The 19895-nt window shown below is 44.6% G+C and overlaps 1 protein-coding gene across 1 annotated transcript in view; it reads right to left on the minus strand.

The window, feature by feature from the left end:
- Nucleotides 1-655: 655 nt before the first annotated feature.
- LOC126259503 (uncharacterized) overlaps nt 656-19895 on the minus strand; it is a 1382428-nt gene continuing 1363188 nt past the window's right edge. The window contains exon 8 of the mRNA XM_049956351.1: nt 656-2290. The gene's annotated coding sequence lies outside the window, so the exon portion shown is untranslated. The remainder of the gene's footprint in view (nt 2291-19895) is intronic.

A 19895-nucleotide genomic window follows, 5' to 3' on the forward strand; every position in this document is an offset into this window, starting at 1 on the left:
TTAACATTCATTTATGAAAGCTAATTTTATTACCTGTATGTCAGTTTTCCTGGAAATTGTAAGTATACAGTCTTGTTTAAACACCAGTAAAGTTAACATTCTGTAAATTAACTCTCATCACATTATTGAGATACATCACGCAACTGAGGCGACAGTGAATTGGAGAGGGGGATTAACATTTTAGTTGTGATGATACAGATTACGGTATGCTTTCGAGGTTATAGCACACAAAACATCTGCTGGCTTTACTGCAATCATCTTCATGGGCCTGTTAAATATCGTTCTTCTCATTCATTGGGACTATGATTTACGTACTTTTTCACGCCCTGGTGTTTTTTTGGTAACAGCTTTTATCAACATATGTAGTTCAGCTGTGAAATATGTGTATGTCAATACAGGAAACTGGAGTTCGCTTGTTGTATAAATAATTACGCTTCAAGGAGTCCATACCTGCTGAAAACCAGAAACATATGTGCATAAAAGTTCTGTTACTACGAAAATTTCCTTAAAACAAAATGTTCAGTAGACATTTACTTACAATGGAACTAACCTTAAGATGTCAACTGCAGTTACTTTGTCAGTTACAGGAAAAAACATTAAATTCTTTCACACAGTGTAGGGCGCAAATTAAGCATAAGAATCACAGATAGAAAAATAATTTCTGCAATAATGTTTAATCATTTTACCGCCAACGTAACACAACCAATATTTGTTTTCTTATGAACAAATCAGCAACAATATAACACGTTCATCCTTTATACAGTTATGTACATAGGTCAGTATTTAAGCTTAAAGAGGCCAACTGGAGAACTTAACAATGCACAGCATAAGAGACAGTTAACACATAGAGAACAATCGTGTCTTTCACTGTGTTAGTCTTTGGAAACACGTTTCAGGAAAACACATGTTAACAACAAACAACAGTCTGTGAGCCACGTGCTTGCCTGCTGTTACTTAATAGATAAAATTTGATTTGGTCATCATCATATTCCGCTCTTATCATTAATCCTTTGACATGGCAACAGAGTTTCTAAATGTAGTTACGAAATCCAGAGTAACAGTGAGCACCTAGTGAACTGTACGTGAAAGGAAAATAGGAGAAATGGGAATGATTGAGGGCCAGGATCTTTATACGCTTATTGTTGAGTTTGTAAGTGACGTGTAGTGAGAAATGGATACTTCAGAAACTATTTCTAAATAAACAGCACATCTAAAAGTAATTCTTCAATTCATTCAGGAAAGAATATGCTAGACAAAGCGCTGCCTTAATGGGACTTGTAATTAGTTACAAACCGTAGATGCAAACAGCGCACTGTGTTCGTTTGTAGTAAATTATAAACAGTCACATGAGTGGAAAAGAAAGAAAAAACTAACATACTGTAATTGTTTTCCGATCTTGTAAGAATGTCAGTGATACTGAATAGTACTGAATGTTTATCACTTGTGCTGTCGAACTGCAGTTCGTAAAGCATGTCAAAGAAATTCCACATGAGTAGAAAGGAATAATATATGATACGTGATTTTGGCTCTTGTAAGACAGTAAATAGGACTAAATTATACTGGATGTTAATTACTTGTGTTCTCGAACGGTAGTTAGTAAATCACGCCAGAGAAATGATGAACATGTTTTCCAATAACAGATGTGATGCCCACAGAGCCGTTGTTTCCTTTGAGAATGTTATCTGAATGAAGCACCTTTGGTACAAGGTAATAGGCTCGTAGATGCACTGCTGTTTCACATATAGAAATACCTCTTAATATAATTGCAACACTCATTATAGCTGAAACATTAATTAGGTAAAAATCAATTAATTTGTAATGAAGGTTAATGAACATTTAGTATTTGAACATTTCGTACCGTAGCACACCAATAACAGAATATATTTATATACAATGTATTTTCCATTAAATGTGAGAGAACATTTAATTCAGAAACACGATATATGGAACGAAGTTTGTTACGGCGAAGTAAAATAGCTCATCTGTCCGTACACCCTTCTTTTCCTTTCTTTTGGCCACCAGTCTTTAAAGGCTGTTACCCTGTTCATCAAGTTTCGAGTACAGTTTTCTGCGCCGTTCTCGAAGGCTTTTGCCTGCAAGTCTGCAAGTCACGCTAAGAGCCCTTGGGAAACAGAGCACTGCTGGCGCTACCAGACAAAAGCAAGCCCCCAGTAGCTGCAGTTTCTCGCCGTTGCCGGGGTCTTCGGGCAGTGGCACGTTGCGAGATGGCGACCGCTTGTCTCGAAGGTCCAGACGGCGTTTCTGCCACTTCTCGGGCCGCGTTCTGCAACTGCAACAAGATCGGAGGCTGTGAGTAACCACCACTGGCGTGAGGAGAGCAAGTGGTCTTTGAATTTTTTATTTTTGAAGTGAAATACAAAGTGTGAACAAAATGTAAAGGGAATTTTTTAATTTCTCGGGCTCAATACATGTGATTTTCAATCATTTATTATCATTTTAGCAAACATGTCCCTGACGTGTTCTAATTTTCAATTGTTTCTCGTGTTTGGTTTATTTTTGACAGTCGAAACGGTTATACGCGTTTTCCAGTGATCGGTGGATTATTACTTTCGAAAGCGATAGATCAAAGATTTTGCATAAAATTTTGCTTAAAAGTGTTGACTGTGGCTTTTGGCGAACCTACTATGAGTAAGACAAGAGTTTACGAGTGGTATAAGCGTCGAGAGGGCGTTGAAGACGACTTTTCGCCCTGGGCGCCCTAGAACATCAATTACTGACGATAATAAGTAAGAAGTAAAGAGACTCGAAGGTTGCTTATGATGACGATATAGATTCTGGATCATGCCAAGCAGTTTCCAGATGTTTTGGGCATGATACTTGTAACAACAAAGTTTGTTCCGAAATCGTTGAATTTCGACCAGAAATGAGGTCATGTATACATCACTAGGAAATTGATGGAGACAATAGTGCAGAATTTCCAAAGAAGATTATAACGGGTGACAAAACATGGGAATATGGGTATGACGTCGAAACCAACGGCCAGTCATCCCAATGGAAACTGCTTGAAGAGACAAGACCGAAAAAAATGTTCGATTGCATGGGAAGGTTCTTCTCAGTGATTTCTTCGATTACAATTGGACAATACGATCGTACTGTCAGTAAGGAAAACTACCTGGAAGCTATGTGCCGTATGCATGAAGAATACGAAGAAAACGACCTGAATTCTGGCGAAACCACTCGTGAAGGTGGCATCAAATAATGCTCACACCTTAACGTTTTTACGTGTTTCTTGGTAAAAAACAAAACTGTTATGTCGTAGCAGCCACCGTATTCGCCAGAAGTAGCTCCTGCGACTACTTTCTATTCCCGAAGCTGAAAAGAACCATGAGAGGTCGTCGTTTTGCCAATACGATGAGATAAAAATAGAATCACTAAAGGAGCTGAACACCATAACGAAAATTCAGTTCCAGAAGTGCTTTCAAGATTGGAAAAAACGCTGGCGCACTTTTATTATATCTGAGGGGGTTCAAAAATGGTTCAAATGGCTCTGAGCACTATGGGACTTAACATCTTAGGTCATCAGTCCCCTAGAACTTAGAACTACTTAAACCTAACTAACCTAAGGACATCACACACATCCATGCCCGAGGCAGGATTCGAACCTTCGACCGTAGCAGTCCCGCGGTTCCGGACTGAAGCGCCTAGAAGCGCACGGCCTCCACGGCCGGCTTCTGAGGGGTCATTAGTCAGAAGGGGACAGAGTTGATGTTGATGAATGAAGATTCTTTAAGAAAAACATAAATTCCCGTTACTTTTTGATCATACTTTGTACGTGGAAATTTTCCAGTCGACAATGTGTGCATATACTTAGGAAATCAATTTATTTACGACGATATGAAAAAGGACAAATTGTGATAGCCGCACGTGTTGAAAACTTATATACAAAATGAGATGCACTTCGAGATATTATCATAAACATTCAGTTATCAAGCCCAAATAATAACAGGTGTAAGTTTTTTTCCAAATACGTCTGCAGACCCGGTACCTGGTGTCAGGGTAGGTCTTTACTAAAGAAAGCTTTCGTTGCCTATGCTAATCTGCTTCTGATGCCCGAAAACTAATTTTCGAGGAAGATTTTGGGGTGATTCATATAACCTTGAAGGCCATTTTGACTGGTACAACGATCTCTACATGTTGTATTAACATGATTTGTAATTGAATGGTTCAAATGGCTCTGATCACTATGGGACTTAACATCTGAGGTCATCAGTCCCCTAGAACTTAGAACTACTTAAACCTAATTAACCAAAGGACATCACATACATCCATGCCCGCGGCAGGATTCGAGCCTGTGACGGTAGCGGTCGCGCGGTTCCAGACTGGAGCGCCTAGAACCGCTCTGCCTCTGCGGCCGGCAGTTTGTAATTATGTATGCGGAATGAGTGGGACGTCAGTCATGTTGGTACCTCGCCTTATGCCCAGGGGCATGTTTCCAACAACTACAGCAACGTATCTACTTGTAACTGTACACACTTGTGCCCTGCTGTGTCGTTAATTTAAACGGGCAACTATAATGTAGGTACAGTTCTAGAAACGACCGCTCCACACGTTAACAGACCAGGGTCGTTGTTTACCCACTTCTTTAATCCAGGATGGTTTTCAGCTAATCGGTACTGCCTGGCGAAGTTTGACTTCCTCACGATTCTAAACGATATTTTCTCCATAAGCAAAATTTTTTACCTAACACTTTTCGTACACGCCATTCGGTGAACTGTAACGTATTTTGAAAGTCTTTCCCGTGAAACTACTTTGTCAGTGAAATGCATCAAGCTTGAAATACTCTAGAATGTTTAATTTACAGAACAATACATCGGATTGTAACTGTCGCAACTTCGAGCTGCTTCATAGTGACATGGAAAACTCCTGCTAGTCAATGTATCTGCTAAAAAGGTAACTGCATTTATCACACAGTTGCCGGTATTTTTAAGCGTACTTTATTCTTGCAGCCTCTTGAAATTATTTTATAAAGTTATACAGCCCGTGAGAGCGTGGCTGGATCAGGGACTATTAACTAGCAAAACTGGCAATATATAACGTGTTGGAAGTAAATCCAAAAGGCAAGACAGAGTTATACGAAAGTGAATGTGCATTCGATACCTCTCAACCGCTGTACGGGACTACCGAAAGTCACCTGTCATCTTCGCAAGAAAGCGGGATGCAGGAAGACCTAGAAGATTCTGGTCCACTGTGAAGTGTAGCACGAGAAGAGACAGCCACAAAAAACGGGAAACGTACCTGACGGTCCAGTCATGCGCAATAATCAGAATAAAAACGGTAATTATAATGTAAAGAAGGAATGGGGTTTCTAGAAGTGGGTAAGAAGAAAGAAAAACAAGAAACGAACAGCTTGTCTATTTACGGACAAGGAAGACATAAAGAGGAACACTCTCTGAAATTCAGAACAAGTTGAAAATGCAACGAATTCAGGATGTGACAACACGCAATAGTGGAGCGCTATAGCATGCAGGAAGTAATAGGGGAAGATTATGAAAATCAAAGGTTATAGGAGAACCTAAAAATGACAAGAGGAACTATGCAGAGAATAGAAAGAGTGCTGGACGTGACATGAGAATGGCAGAAGTTTCTGGTGGGACCCGCTGCTGGAACGTTACTTCAGTTTTTTATTTATTTATTTTTTAAGCGTCATTGTAATCTACCGTGTGGGTAGTTCCTGTAAAGAATTTTGCGAGAAAATTAGAGATCTCTTTTTCTTGTTATCACAGGAAGCATTTTACTCAAGATGAAGCTTCTGCAAATATGTTAAACACCTATTTCATATTACTGCTAACAGATGAAAGGATTTCTCCTCAATTACTACATAATTACATTTTTACCTTTCATCTAGGCGAACTCTCATAGATCAGTCGTATATTTTGGTCTCTGCCTGCTGGCAATTAATCATGTCTTTTATAACACATAGTCGTGTTAATTATTCAAAGCTTAATCACATTCTTTGTCATCGAAGTAATTATTATTGTGTTTAATTATTTAAAGGTGTAAAAACAAGGAGTTGGAACGCATTGTTCGATCATGAAATGACCGAACACTATTCGTTTTATCTCGTCAACTCTAAAAAAAAAAAAAAAAATAAAATAAAAGAGAGAAATTAACGCCACTGTCTCCAGAATGAGATTTTCACTCTGCAGTGAAGTGTGCGCTGATATGAAACTTCCTGGCAGATTAAAACTGTGTACCGGACCGAGACTCGAACTCGGGACCTTTGCCTTTCGCGGGCAATTGCTCTACCAACTGAGCTACCGAAGAACGAATCACGTCCCGCTCTCACAGCTTTACTTCTGCCAGTACCTCGTCTCCTACCGTCCAAACTTCACAGAAACTCTCCTGCGAACCTTGCAGAACTAGCACTCCTGAAAGAAATATGGCTAAGGCATGTCACCGCAGTATCCATTCTGTCGGGAGTGCTAGTTTTGCATGGTTCGTAGGAGAGCTTCTGTTAAGTCTGGAAGGTAGGAGACGCGGTACTGGCAGAAGTAAAGCTGTGAGGACGGGGTGTCAGTCGTGCTTAGGTAGCTCAGGTGGAAGAGCACTTGCCGCGAAAGGCGAAGGTCCCGAGTTCAAGTCGCGGTCCGGCACACAGTTTTAATCTCCCAGGAAGTTTCATACCCAACTGTCAGTTGGTCTTGCACTCTAGACGCGATTATTGAATTATGTAATGTTATTCTTTTATTCTTCACAATGTTTTATAATGCCACTTATTGAGAAGCTTTCCTTGAGATATATCATCACGCGAGAAAGATACGATTCACTGCCTGTTTTCGAAATGTGTGAAAACGCAATTACACTTGCTAAACTGGAGCGTAGACACGTATTAACCACAGCAGTATGACACCTGGTTGGGATCTGCAGACCCCACTTCACGTCGTCTTGAACAGGAGCTAGGAGACACTCGTTATCAATCATCTGTACTCACAACGATGACACAGGGTCGCATTGTTCATAATAATAGATTAGAATACCCCTATCAATACTTGCTCACTAGATTCTCGTAACATTCATATGCAATCTATTCTCATGTTAATGGTAATGGAACATAGACAAATGACTGAAATCGGACAGATAAACGTGTTTTGCAGTTTCATGGTGATGTTATAACTGGGAAATTAGAGTTAGAAGAGATGGACCTACACATACGATATATATAGGAGCCATATGCCATAAATGCCGCATGACCCCAGCTGCCAGAGGAGTACAGGTCATCATCCAATGACCGGCATTGTGGCCGGCCGCTGGTGGCCGAGCGGTTCTAGGCGCTTCAGTCTGGAACCGCGCGACCAATACGGTCGCAGATTCGAATCCTGCCTCGGGCATGGATATGTGTGATGTCTTAGGTTAGGTTTAAGTAGTTCTAAGTTCTAGGGGACTGATGACGTGAGATGTTAATTCCCATAGTGCTCAGAGCCATTTGAACCATTTTTGAACCGGCGTTGTGTGCCGGATAAAAATACACTCCTGGAAATTGAAATAAGAACACCGTGAATTCATTGTCCCAGGAAGGGGAAACTTTATTGACACATTCCTGGGGTCAGATATATCTCATGATCACACTGACAGAACCACAGGCACATAGACACAGGCAACAGAGCATGCACAATGTCGGCACTAGTACAGTGTATATCCACCTTTCGCAGCAATGCAGGCTGCTATTCTCCCATGGAGACGATCGTAGAGATGCTGGATGTAGTCCTGTGGAACGGCTTGCCATGCCATTTCCACCTGGCGCCTCAGTTGGACCAGCGTTCGTGCCGGACGTGCAGACCGCGTGAGACGACGCTTCATCCAGTCCCAAACATGCTCAATGGGGGACAGATCCGGAGATCTTGCTGGCCAGGGTAGTTGACTTACACCTTCTAGAGCACGTTGGGTGGCACGGGATACATGCGGACGTAGATTGTCCTGTTGGAACAGCAAGTTCCCTTGCCGGTCTAGGAATGGTAGAACGATGGGTTCGATGACGGTTTGGATGTACCGTGCACTATTCAGTGTCCCCTCGACGATCACCAGTGGTGTACGGCCAGTGTAGGAGATCGCTCCCCACACCATGATGCCGGGTGTTGGCCCTGTGTGCCTCGGTCGTATGCAGTCCTGATTGTGGCGCTCACCTGCACGGCGCCAAACACGCATACGACCATCATTGGCACCAAGGCAGAAGCGACTCTCATCGCTGAAGACGACACGTCTCCATTCGTCCCTCCATTCACGCCTGTCGCGACACCACTGGAGGCGGGCTGCACGATGTTGGGGCGTGAGCGGAAGACGGCCTAACGGTGTGCGGGACCGTAGCCCAGCTTCATGGAGACGGTTGCGAATGGTCCTCGCCGATACCCCAGGAGCAACAGTGTCCCTAATTTGCTGGGAAGTGGCGGTGCGGTCCCCTACGGCACTGCGTAGGATCCTACGGTCTTGGCGTGCATCCGTGCGTCGCTGCGGTCCGGTCCCAGGTCGACGGGCACGTGCACCTTCCGCCGACCACTGGCGACAACATCGATGTACTGTGGAGACCTCACGCCCCACGTGTTGAGCAATTCGGCGGTACGTCCACCCGGCCTCCCGCATGCCCACTATACGCCCTCGCTCAAAGTCCGTCAACTGCACATACGGTTCACGTCCACGCTGTCGCGGCATGCTACCAGTGTTAAAGACTGCGATGGAGCTCCGTATGCCACGGCAAACTGGCTGACACTGACGGCGGCGGTGCACAAATGCTGCGCAGCTAGCGCCATTCGACGGCCGACACCGCGGTTCCTGGTGTGTCCGCTGTGCCGTGCGTGTGATCATTGCTTGTACAGCCCTCTCGCAGTGTCCGGAGCAAGTATGGTGGGTCTGACACACCGGTGTCAATGTGTTCTTTTTTCCATTTCCAGGAGTGTATAACGATGGCAGAGATAAGAAAATGCGGTGGTAATAGAAATAATGATAGCCATATGAAAAACTTACATAACCCATCAATATTTTCAATACACTCAGAGGATACAACGACATACCGGAACCATAAAAAAGAGCAGCAATACTGGTTAGACTCGCCATACACATTTTCGTCATAGACGCAAACGCTAAATCGATATTGCGGCGTAGAGGAGTAATCGATGAAAAATTATCTGCCCTCAGGACGCAGTAGAAGAACTTGGGCTTCATGTCATGAGTAGTAGGCTCCTTACGCCTACTTTCCAAAATTATGCAGTGCAGCAACACACACACACACACACACACACACACACACACACACACACACACACACGCACGCACACGCACACACACACACACACACACACATATATATATATATATATATATATATATATATATATATATATATATATATATACTGCTGGCCACCGTAAATGCAACACCCTGAAGGAAGCATCCGAATCAAGTGAAATTTACACCATCGGTTTGCAGCGATGAGATATGCAACTGATTAGAATTTCAGGGCAGATGCACATCACGCGCGCCTGTGGCGCCACCTCATAGCGCCATTTAAGGCTTGGCGATTTCGACAAGTGTACGTTTGACACGTGTGTTTACCTTGTGGTTGTTTCACAAGACGATCAGTTATGCCTCGTAGACAACAGCGAACATCTTTTGATCAAGTATCCGAGTTCGACAGAGGAAGGATAGTGGCTTACCGAGATTGTGGATTATCATACAGAGAAATCGCTAGTCGTGTTGGACGAAACCAAACAACTGTAATGCGGATATGTGACCGTTGGGTGCAGGAGGGTACGACGGACCGACGTGGTCGATTGCATTCACCTCGGTGCACCACTGCACGTGCTGATAGGCAAATTTGTGCGCATGGCAGTGGCGGATCGCTCAGTGACATCCCGAACCATAGCACAGCACATTGCGTCTGTAACGCATCATCCGGTGTCTGCGCGTACCATTCGACGCCGTTTACAGCAGAGTGGTCTGTCCGCAAGACGTCCATTGCTTCGTCTACCATTGACGCAGAACCACAGACGTCTCCGTCGCCAATGGTGTGATGACAGACGGATGTGGACGGCAGAATGGAATGACGTTGTCTTTACTGACGAGGCACGCTTCTGCCTGCAGCACCACGATGGTCGGATTCGAGTGTGGAGACACCGTGGAGAGATGATGCTGGACAGCTGCATTATGCACCGCCACACTGGTCTTGCACCGGGTGTTATGGTATGGGGCGGCATTGGATATTACTCTCGCACGCCTCTAGTACGCATTGCCGGTACTTTAAATAGCCGACGCTACATATCCGAGGTGCTGGAGCCAGTTGTCCTTCCTTACCTTTAGGGCTCGGCCACAGCCATATTTCAACAGGATAATGCGCGACCACACGTGGCACGCATTGTACAAAGGTTCTTCGTCAATAACCAGATTGAATTGCATCCCTGGCCGGCTCGCTCTCCGGATCTTTCGCCGATAGAAAACATGTGGTCCATGGTTGCTCAACGAGTGACCCAGATTACATCCCCAGCTGCCACACCAGATGATCTTTGGCAACGTGTGGAAGCTGCTTGGGCTGCTGTACCCCAGGAACACATGCAACGTCTCTTTGACTCAATGCCGAGACGTGTGGCAGCGGTGATCTCCAACAATGGCGGCTACTCTGGCTACTGATTCTGGCAGGAACCACATGTCACAGACGTCTGTAAACGTAATCATTTGATACTTGGTCAACATGTTATCTACAAAATAAATCTTGTTGTGCTACCTCTTGTCTTTCTTGGTGTTGCATTTACGGTGGCCAGCAGTATATATATATATATATATATATATATATATATATATATATATATTACTGGACGTTAACATTGCTATACGAAGAAGAAATGCAGATGACAAACGGGTATTCATTGGACAAATATATTATACTAGAACTGACATGTGATTACATTTTCACGCAATTTGGGTGCATAGATCCTGAGAAATCAGTACCCAGAACAACCACCTCTGGCCGTAATAACGGCTTTGATACGCCCGGGCATCGAATCAAACAGAGCTTGTTCGATGGCGTGTAGCTTCGACACGATACCACAGTTCATCAAGAGTAGTGACTGGCGTATTGTGACGGGCCAGTTACTCGGCCACCATTGACCAGACGTTTTCAGTTGGTGAGAGATCTGGAGAATGTGCTGGCCAGGGCAGCAGTCGAACATTTTCTGTATCCAGAAAGGCCCGTACTGGACCTGCAACGTACCGGTCGTGCATTATCCTGCTGAAATGTACGGTTTCGCAGGGACCGAATGAAGGGTAGAGCCATGGGTCGTAACACATCTGAAATCTAACGTCCACCGTTCAAAGTGCCGTAAGTGCAAACAACAGGTGACGGAGACGTGTAACCAATGGCATCCCATACCATCACGCAGGGTGATAAGCCAGTACGGCGATGACGAATACACGCCTCCAATGTGCGTTCACCGCGATGTCGCCAAAGACGGATTGACCATCATGATGCTTTAAACAGAACCTGGATTCATCCGAAAAAATTACGTTTTGCCATTCGTGCACCCAGGTTCCTCGTTGAGTACACCATCGCAAGCGCTCCTGTCTGTGATGCAGCGTCAAGGGTAACCGCAGCCATGGTCTCCGAGCTGATAGTCCATGCTGCTGCAACGTCGTCGAACTGTTCGTGCGGAAGGTTATTGTCTTGCAAACGTCCCCATCTGTTAACTCTGGGATCGAGACGTGGCATCACGATCCGTTACAGCCGTGCGGATAAGATGCCTGTCATCTCGACTGCTAGTGATACGAGGCCGTTGGGATGCAACACGGCGTTCCGTACTACCTTCCTGAACCCACCGATTCCATATTCTGCTAACAGTCATTGTATCTCGACCAACGTGAGCAGCAATGTCGCGATACGATCAACCGCAATCGCGATAGGCTACAATCCGACCTATATCAAAGTCGGAGTGATGGTATGCATTTCTCATCCGGATAGGAGGCATCTCAACAACGTTACACCAAGCAACGCCGGTCAACTGCTGTTTGTGTATGAGAAATCGGTTGGAAACTTTCCTCATGTCAGCACGCTGTAGGTGTCGGCACCGGCGCCAACCTTGTGTGAATGATGTGAATAGCTAATCATCGGCATATCACAGCATCTTATTCCTGTCGGTTAAATTTCACGTCTGTGCACGTCATCTTCGTGGTGTAGCAATTTTAATGGGAAGTAGTGTACATACATGGAAACTGCAATCTGGATGGTGTGAGATGAACTTACAACAGGCGACCATATTCTAATTTTTTTCACAGTTACAGGTGCAGATAATACCTTAATAACCAGTCGACCGCGTATAAAATTTACGAAAATCGAATTGTGAACTTTTAAAGAGAGTTTAGCGTATGTCCAAGCCAACGAATAGGAGCGAGGGTTGCTGAGAGGGCAAGACAAGACGATACCAACATCAGTGCACCCTCTCCATTGGCTTCTTTGAATCGTGACGATCCCACGCCGCTCTCACCATCTCACTGTATTGCGACGCTTTCTTCCATTTAGTGATACACAGCACTTTGCTGTCACCTCATCATGCCATCTCGTTCTTGGTCGTCCAGGGCGTCTTGAGCCTTCCATCTTCTCGTCGTAAATCTGACGGACTATCTTGCCGCGGTTGATTCTGACATCACAGCCTGCCCACTGCGAACGTTTCGCTTTAGTAGAATAGTGTCAGAAAGTAAAAAGTGGTAGAAAGTTAAAAGTGTTTGAAACTCCGTGTTTCCTTCCCTACAGTCTTCAAGACGTTCAGAGCGACAGACAAGAAGACAGTACCAAAATTCTTTAAGAAAAATAGAAAAAGAAAGAAGAATGAATTTCTGTCGAGCAGTCAAACAACAATAGAAAGAACCAAACAAGATTAGAAAAAATGGGCGGCACATGTGAAGGACGAGAAGGTAAGAGATGTTCACAGTTTTCCATACAAACTGCAACAAAGGAGGTTCGATCACCCACAGTATTACCGTCACTGAGACGATCCGATGGCTTGATGACGTCAATCGTCAATGCAGTACCTACTGAGAACACTGTTGCCGATACGATGGAAGACACAGAGTACTATGAGTGTCTTCGCTCTGAATTAGTAGAGCAATATGTGAATAATAAAACTGTGATTCCATACGAAGAACTACGGCGGAGATGTTGCTTCAGCTAGTAGACCACATAGTTTCATATCCAACAGTTTTGTTAAACGAATGTCTCTTGCAAAGACGGATCCCCAGAATCTACGAAATGTGGAATATCACTATACGAGGGAGGATCGGAGAGTAATGCACAATAATTTCATCCTCCCCTGTTACTGCAGCTGGAATGGTGAAATTTCTCGACGATATAGTTTGAATTTTGTGCTACAGATGATGCTTTGTTTTCATGTACAGTTCTAGCGGGAGAAGCCTGATATATAAATTAAAATGGCGCGCATGTACCTGTCGACAACTGGTGAAGAAAAGCGAAGTGTAATTCGATATCTGTGGGCCAAAGGACGTAAACCGACTGAAATTCAAAGGGACACGCGTGGCGTGTGTGGGAACGACTTTATCGACCGTAGAAAAGTCTCCAGGTGGTGTACTTTCTTCCAAGAGGGACGTGTTAACCTTTGTGAATAACTACGCTCCGGACGAGGTGTAAGATACTATTCATGACACGTTGAAATTTCGTAAGGTTAGTGCTTGCTGGATGCTTACGAACCTGACAGACAACCAAAAGGACTAGCGAATAATGACAAGCTTGGGTCCGTCAGCGTGTTACGCCGTAGAACGGCATGACTTTCTGGAAGCAATCGTCCCTGGAGATGAGTTGTGAGCTTACACTACACGCTCCAAACCAAGTAGGCTTCTATGGAGTGTAAATTAGCTTGTTTCCCAGCACGAAGAAAATTCATTGATTCAGTGTGCTAGCAAAGTATTTATGACAGTGTTCAGGGATATGCATGATGTGTTATTGGTGAACACGGGACCACTGTCAATGCGGCAGCCTACATTAAAAGTTTGGTTACGTCGCGCCCTTCGTAACAAGCGACACAACATTAATTCTAACGGTGTTACTACTCCTGTTCGTGAGAAAATCGCCAAGTTTAGGTGGGAGGTGCTCCAACATACACTATGCGGTCCGGATCTTGCTTCGTCGGACTTGCATCTGTTTGGTCCCGTGAAGAAATTCTTGGCCGACCAACGCTTTGCGACAGATACGGAGGTGAAATCAGTGGTCTGGAGACAGATATACTCCAGTCAAATGAACTTCTACAAACATGGCATACAGAAAATGGTACCACGATGGAAAAAATGTGTTGAGAACGTTGGTGAACATGTAGAAAAGTAGGTAAAAATGTAAATTTTTGGGAATAAAATTATTGTGCGTTATTTCCTTCCATTGTATTAAAAATGGTGGAAGAAAAACGCCTGAGAGAACGGAAACCTTACAGCCGATTAGTTTGGTAAATGCTGTAGCCAAAATACGGGACAAGCCTCTGTGCCTGATGGATCACAGATAGGTAATTGGCATGAGCCCCCTGCAGTGCGATTCCGGGAAAGAAAAAACAACCGACGATGCAGAAAATGACCCAGAGCACACTGTGAACACTCGAATGAGAAGCACGTGATGGGCAATCGATAACGCGTGGCAGCCTGCCCTGTTCAAAAGACTGAAGTGTAACGACAGATCCAGGTGTCTTTATAACAGCACAGACAGGCAGGTGAACCTGGAATGCTTCAGGAAGAAAATCGTGAAAAACATCACCAAAGACGGCCTGTAGGGTTCTGTTTCTGTGTCCGCAATGACAAATACTACAGGCTGCAACACCTACGCAGACGATCTGCTAACTGCAGCAACTGCCAACACAAGGGCAAAATGAGAGGGAAACGACATGAAAGTTCCTTAAACATTTCACAATTAGTGCTTAGAAAATGCATTAGAATAAGCAAAGTAAGACGGTTTGTGTGTTACTAAAAGAAGCATTTTCAAATCCCAAAATCAGAATAAATGACCAAACTGTAAAGAGAGAAGAGTGAAACGTAGGCGTATATATCAACGAAAATGACTGAGAATAAGCTGAGGAAAGAGAAAAGTAATGAAAAGTAGCTGAAAGAAGAATAGCGAGAAACTTAAAATCAAAATACTTTACCACGAAGTAGATGGAGTTAAGAGATTCTGATACCTTAAAAGCATAACAACACATGACGTACGAAGGGAGGAGAACATATTAAACAGATTCACACAGGAACATATGACATTCTTGGACAGGTATCTAAGATCTGACTCTACATCTACATCTACATCTACGTTTATACTCCGCAAGCCACCCAACGGTGTGTGGCGGAGGGCACTTTATGTACCACTGTCATTACCTCCCTTTTCTGATCCAGTCACATATGGTTCGCGAGAAGAACGACTGCCGGAAAGCCTCCGTGCGCGCTCGAATCTCTCTAATTTTACATTCGTGATCTCCTCTGATGGTATAAGTAGGGGGAAGCAATATATTCGATACCTCATCCAGAAACGCACCCTCTCGAAACGTGGACAGCAAGCTACACCGCGATGCAGAGCGCCTGTCTTGCAGACTCAATGTAAAAACGAAATTTCTGAGGATGTACCTTTGAAGAAGGACATCGTATGGTAGGGAATCATGGACTGTCGGAAAACAGTACAAGAATAGATTCGAATTACTTGTGATGTGGTGGTGTAGAAAGATGTTGGAAATTAAGTGGGCTCATAAGGAATGAGGAGGGTCTCCGAAGAATCTTCAAAGATAGGAACATACACTCCTGGAAATTGAAATAAGAACACCGTGAATTCATTGTCCCAGGAAGGGGAAACTTTATTGACACATTCCTGGGGTCAGATACATCACATGATCACACTGACAGAACCACAGGCACATAGACACAGGCAACAGAGCATGCACAATGTCAGCATTAGTACTGTGTATATCCACCTTTCGCAGCAATGCAGGCTGCTATTCTCCCATGGAGACGATCGTAGAGATGCTGGATGTAGTCCCGTGGAACGGCTTGCCATGCCATTTCTACCTGGCGCCTCAGTTGGACCAGCGTTCGTGCTGGACGTGCAGACCGCGTGAGACGACGCTTCATCCAGTCCCAAACATGCTCAATGGGGGACAGATCCGGAGATCTTGCTGGCCAGGGTAGTTGACTTACACCTTCTAGAGCACGTTGGGTGGCACGGGATACATGCGGACGTGCATTGTCCTGTTGGAACAGCAAGTTCCCTTGCCGGTCTAGGAATGGTAGAACGATGGGTTCGATGACGGTTTGGATGTACCGTGCACTATTCAGTGTCCCCTCGACGATCACCAGTGGTGTACGGCCAGTGTAGGAGATCGCTCCCCACACCATGATGCCGGGTGTTGGCCCTGTGTGCCTCGGTCGTATGCAGTCCTGATTGTGGCGCTCACCTGCACGGCGCCAAACACGCATACGACCATCATTGGCACCAAGGCAGAAGCGACTCTCATCGCTGAAGACGACACGTCTCCATTCGTCCCTCCATTCACGCCTGTCGCGACACCACTGGAGGCGGGCTGCACGATGTTGGGGCGTGAGCGGAAGACGGCCTAACGGTGTGCGGGACCGTAGCCCAGCTTCATGGAGACGGTTGCGAATGGTCCTCGCCGATACCCCAGGAGCAACAGTGTCCCTAATTTGCTGGGAAGTGGCGGTGCGGTCCCCTACGGCACTGCGTAGGATCCTACGGTCTTGGCGTGCATCCGTGCGTCGTTGCGGTCCGGTCCCAGGTCGACGGGCACGTGCACCTTCCGCCGACCACTGGCGACAACAGCGATGTACTGTGGAGACCTCACGCCCCACGTGTTGAGCAATTCGGCGGTACGTCCACCCGGCCTCCCGCATGCCCACTATACGCCCTCGCTCAAAGTCCGTCAACTGCACATACGGTTCACGTCCTCGCTGTCGCGGCATGCTACCAGTGTTAAAGACTGCGATGTAGCTCCGTATGCCACGGCAAACTGGCTGACACTGACGGCGGCGGTGCACAAATGCTGCGCAGCTAGCGCCATTCGACGGCCAACACCGCGGTTCCTGGTGTGTCCGCTGTGCCGTGCGTGTGATCATTGCTTGTACAGCCCTCTCGCAGTGTCCGGAGCAAGTATGGTGGGTCTGACACACCGGTGTCAATGTGTTCTTTTTTCCATTTCCAGGAGTGTATATAAAATACCGAAAAGAAGAAGGGGTGGGATGATAGGACATATGTAAAGACATCACGGAATAACGTCCGTGGTACTAAAGGGAGCTGTAGTGGTTAGAAACTGCAGGGAATGACAGAAACTTGGATATGTTCAAAATACTGTTGAGGACTTATGGTGCAAGTGCTACTCCGAAATGAAGAGGTTTGAATAAGACAGGAATTCGTGGAGGGCCGCATCAATGCAATCAGAAGGCTGATGACTCAAAAGGAATTAATTAAATAAAGCAATTATCAATGAATAAATACAAACTAGAATTATTTAATAATAATAACTCATCTGTGGATTCCTTTCCTTTGTGTCTCTCTTTTTGAATGATGGAGACAATAAACAAACGCAGTTAGTTCCACTACGTCATTCCTACAGATAAGCCACCATTAGCAACAACTGGAAAGTATAATCTGCCATTACGTGGAATCTTCAATAATGAGATTTCGGTTCTGAGATTTGCTAATGTGGCTAGAATATTCCCAGTCGCAGTCTAGAAAAACAAAGGCTACATCACCTTAAAAAGCAAAAATAATTAACTGATAAAACTAATAGAACATTAAAAAGAAAAAGGAAAGAAAAGAAGATTATATGGCTCGGTATCACTCATTCGAAATTGTTTCGTTTCCGATCCCATGCTTAATGGTAGGTTTTTTTCTGTTATCATAATCATACTTTCACCTCTACCACTTTCCGCTATTACTCGTAATTATGAATGGAGTGACCTGTGTTAGCTGCTTCACCCAGTATATGTAGATGAAGATCCATGCAGTGATCAGTTGTAGAAATGGAAGCAAGTTCCAAACATCTGCATCTGCATCCACATGACTACTCTGCAAATCACACTTAAGCACTTGGCAGAGGGTTCATCGACGAGGACGCGGGGAAAGAGAACACTTACGTGTCTCCGTTCGTGCTCATATTTCTCTTATTTTATCACAACGATCATTTATTCCTGGGTAGTTGGGTGCCAACAGAAAATCTGCATATTCGGAGGAGAAAGTTGGCATTGATTTTCCTTATAAGATCTCACTGCTACGAGAAACATCTTTACTTTAAAACTTTCGTGATCCGTGGGAAACATGCTTCCCACTACAATGAACTCGCTCCTAGTCACGTGGGATTCACAGTTCCCACCTCTGTACGGTGCCACTACCTAGTGAACAGTATAGGGTACTACTTCCAATCGGAAGTTCCCGCCGTTTTTGCTGTACCTTCGCGCAGAGGTATTGTATAGCTAAATGTTGCTCTGTAGAGGAGCCTTTCAGTGCTGTTTGCGTGACATTTTGTGATTTTTTTCCTCAAAGCTATAGTATAAGGTAAATACTTTTGATTTACCCAAATTTATGAAGTAAAACGTAAAATTGGAATGAGGAGAATTCTGGTTTGAAACCAAAGGAGCCATTTCTGCAGTAAAATGGATGGATAACCGTCCAGCCACTTTCCTGTCCTCAATTCATTACCCATGAGAAACAGCCACAGTGAAAAGGAAAAACAAGGATGGTACTAGTACAGAGATTTCTTGTCCTGAAGTTGTGGCAGAATACAACAAAATAATGGGTGGTGTCGATAAGTTTGATCAATTACGAGAAAGGTATGCTTTTGACAGACGTTCTGTAAAATGGTGGCACAGAATATTTTATTTCCTGGTGGACGTTGCTGCAGTGAACAGTTTTATCCTGTGGAAAATAAGTGAAAGAGAAAGTGGACAGCATGATCAGCTCACATACAGGATCCATCTAGCCAGACAATTGATCGCTGGCTTCCCATCCCAAAAAAAGACGTGGACAAAAACCTGTCTTTCTGGCAAAAAGGGGTAAAGTACCTGAAGATTTTCGTCATGTGGCTGTAGAGGAGAATCAACCCATTTTAGGAGAAACCTACTGGACGTGCCGTCATTGTAGTACCAAAGCTGCGGAAAAGAGCACTCGCTATGTTTGTACATATTGTCAAATACCACTTTGCATAGACCCATGTTTCAGAAAATTTAATGGAAAGTAATTGTGAACAATCATTGTAACAAGAGAGGTAAATTTATCAAATAAATATGACATATATTGAAAAAGTTGTTTTTGTCATTTAACTTCAAGGAAGGGCAGTGGGAAGAATACTTCCCACCTTGTTGTGTGACCTCACTTTCACAGGTGGAACAAATTTGACATTCTGTATGATAAATATACCTATCTGTTAACTACTATCTGCTCTCCATTCATTAAAAAAAACTGCTCAATAATTTTGCCCACGAAAGAGTTAATGATTGCCACCACAGCGCGCGTATCATATCCACTACACTCGTCTTTCGCAATAATGCAGAACGAGCTGCCCTTCGTTGAGGTTTTACTAACGTGGAAGGCCACAACTATCACACGGGCTACAGAGTGTAGTTGTGTAGTTCCGCTAGGGCTGAAGTGTGGTGCCTTATGAACTCTTGTATCTGTAGACTCCAGGGACCCCGAGAAACACGAGGAGAGTTCCCCATCCCTTGCGCTCCTTCTGCGAGTCGGCCTCCAGGGACGGCTGAGCGTCGCTCGCAGATGCAGTGCCTGTTCCAGCGCTAGCGCCGCTTTCTCGTTAGGCGACCTGACGCTGGAGGCGGGATCGATATTTAAATGCCAGTGTCATGCATAGTAATCTCGTTAAACTTAAGGCTTGTCTGTCTGCAAACAAGAAACTGGTAAC

This window comes from Schistocerca nitens, chromosome 5, assembly GCF_023898315.1.
Source record: "Schistocerca nitens isolate TAMUIC-IGC-003100 chromosome 5, iqSchNite1.1, whole genome shotgun sequence".
Classification (NCBI taxonomy): domain Eukaryota; kingdom Metazoa; phylum Arthropoda; class Insecta; order Orthoptera; family Acrididae; genus Schistocerca; species Schistocerca nitens.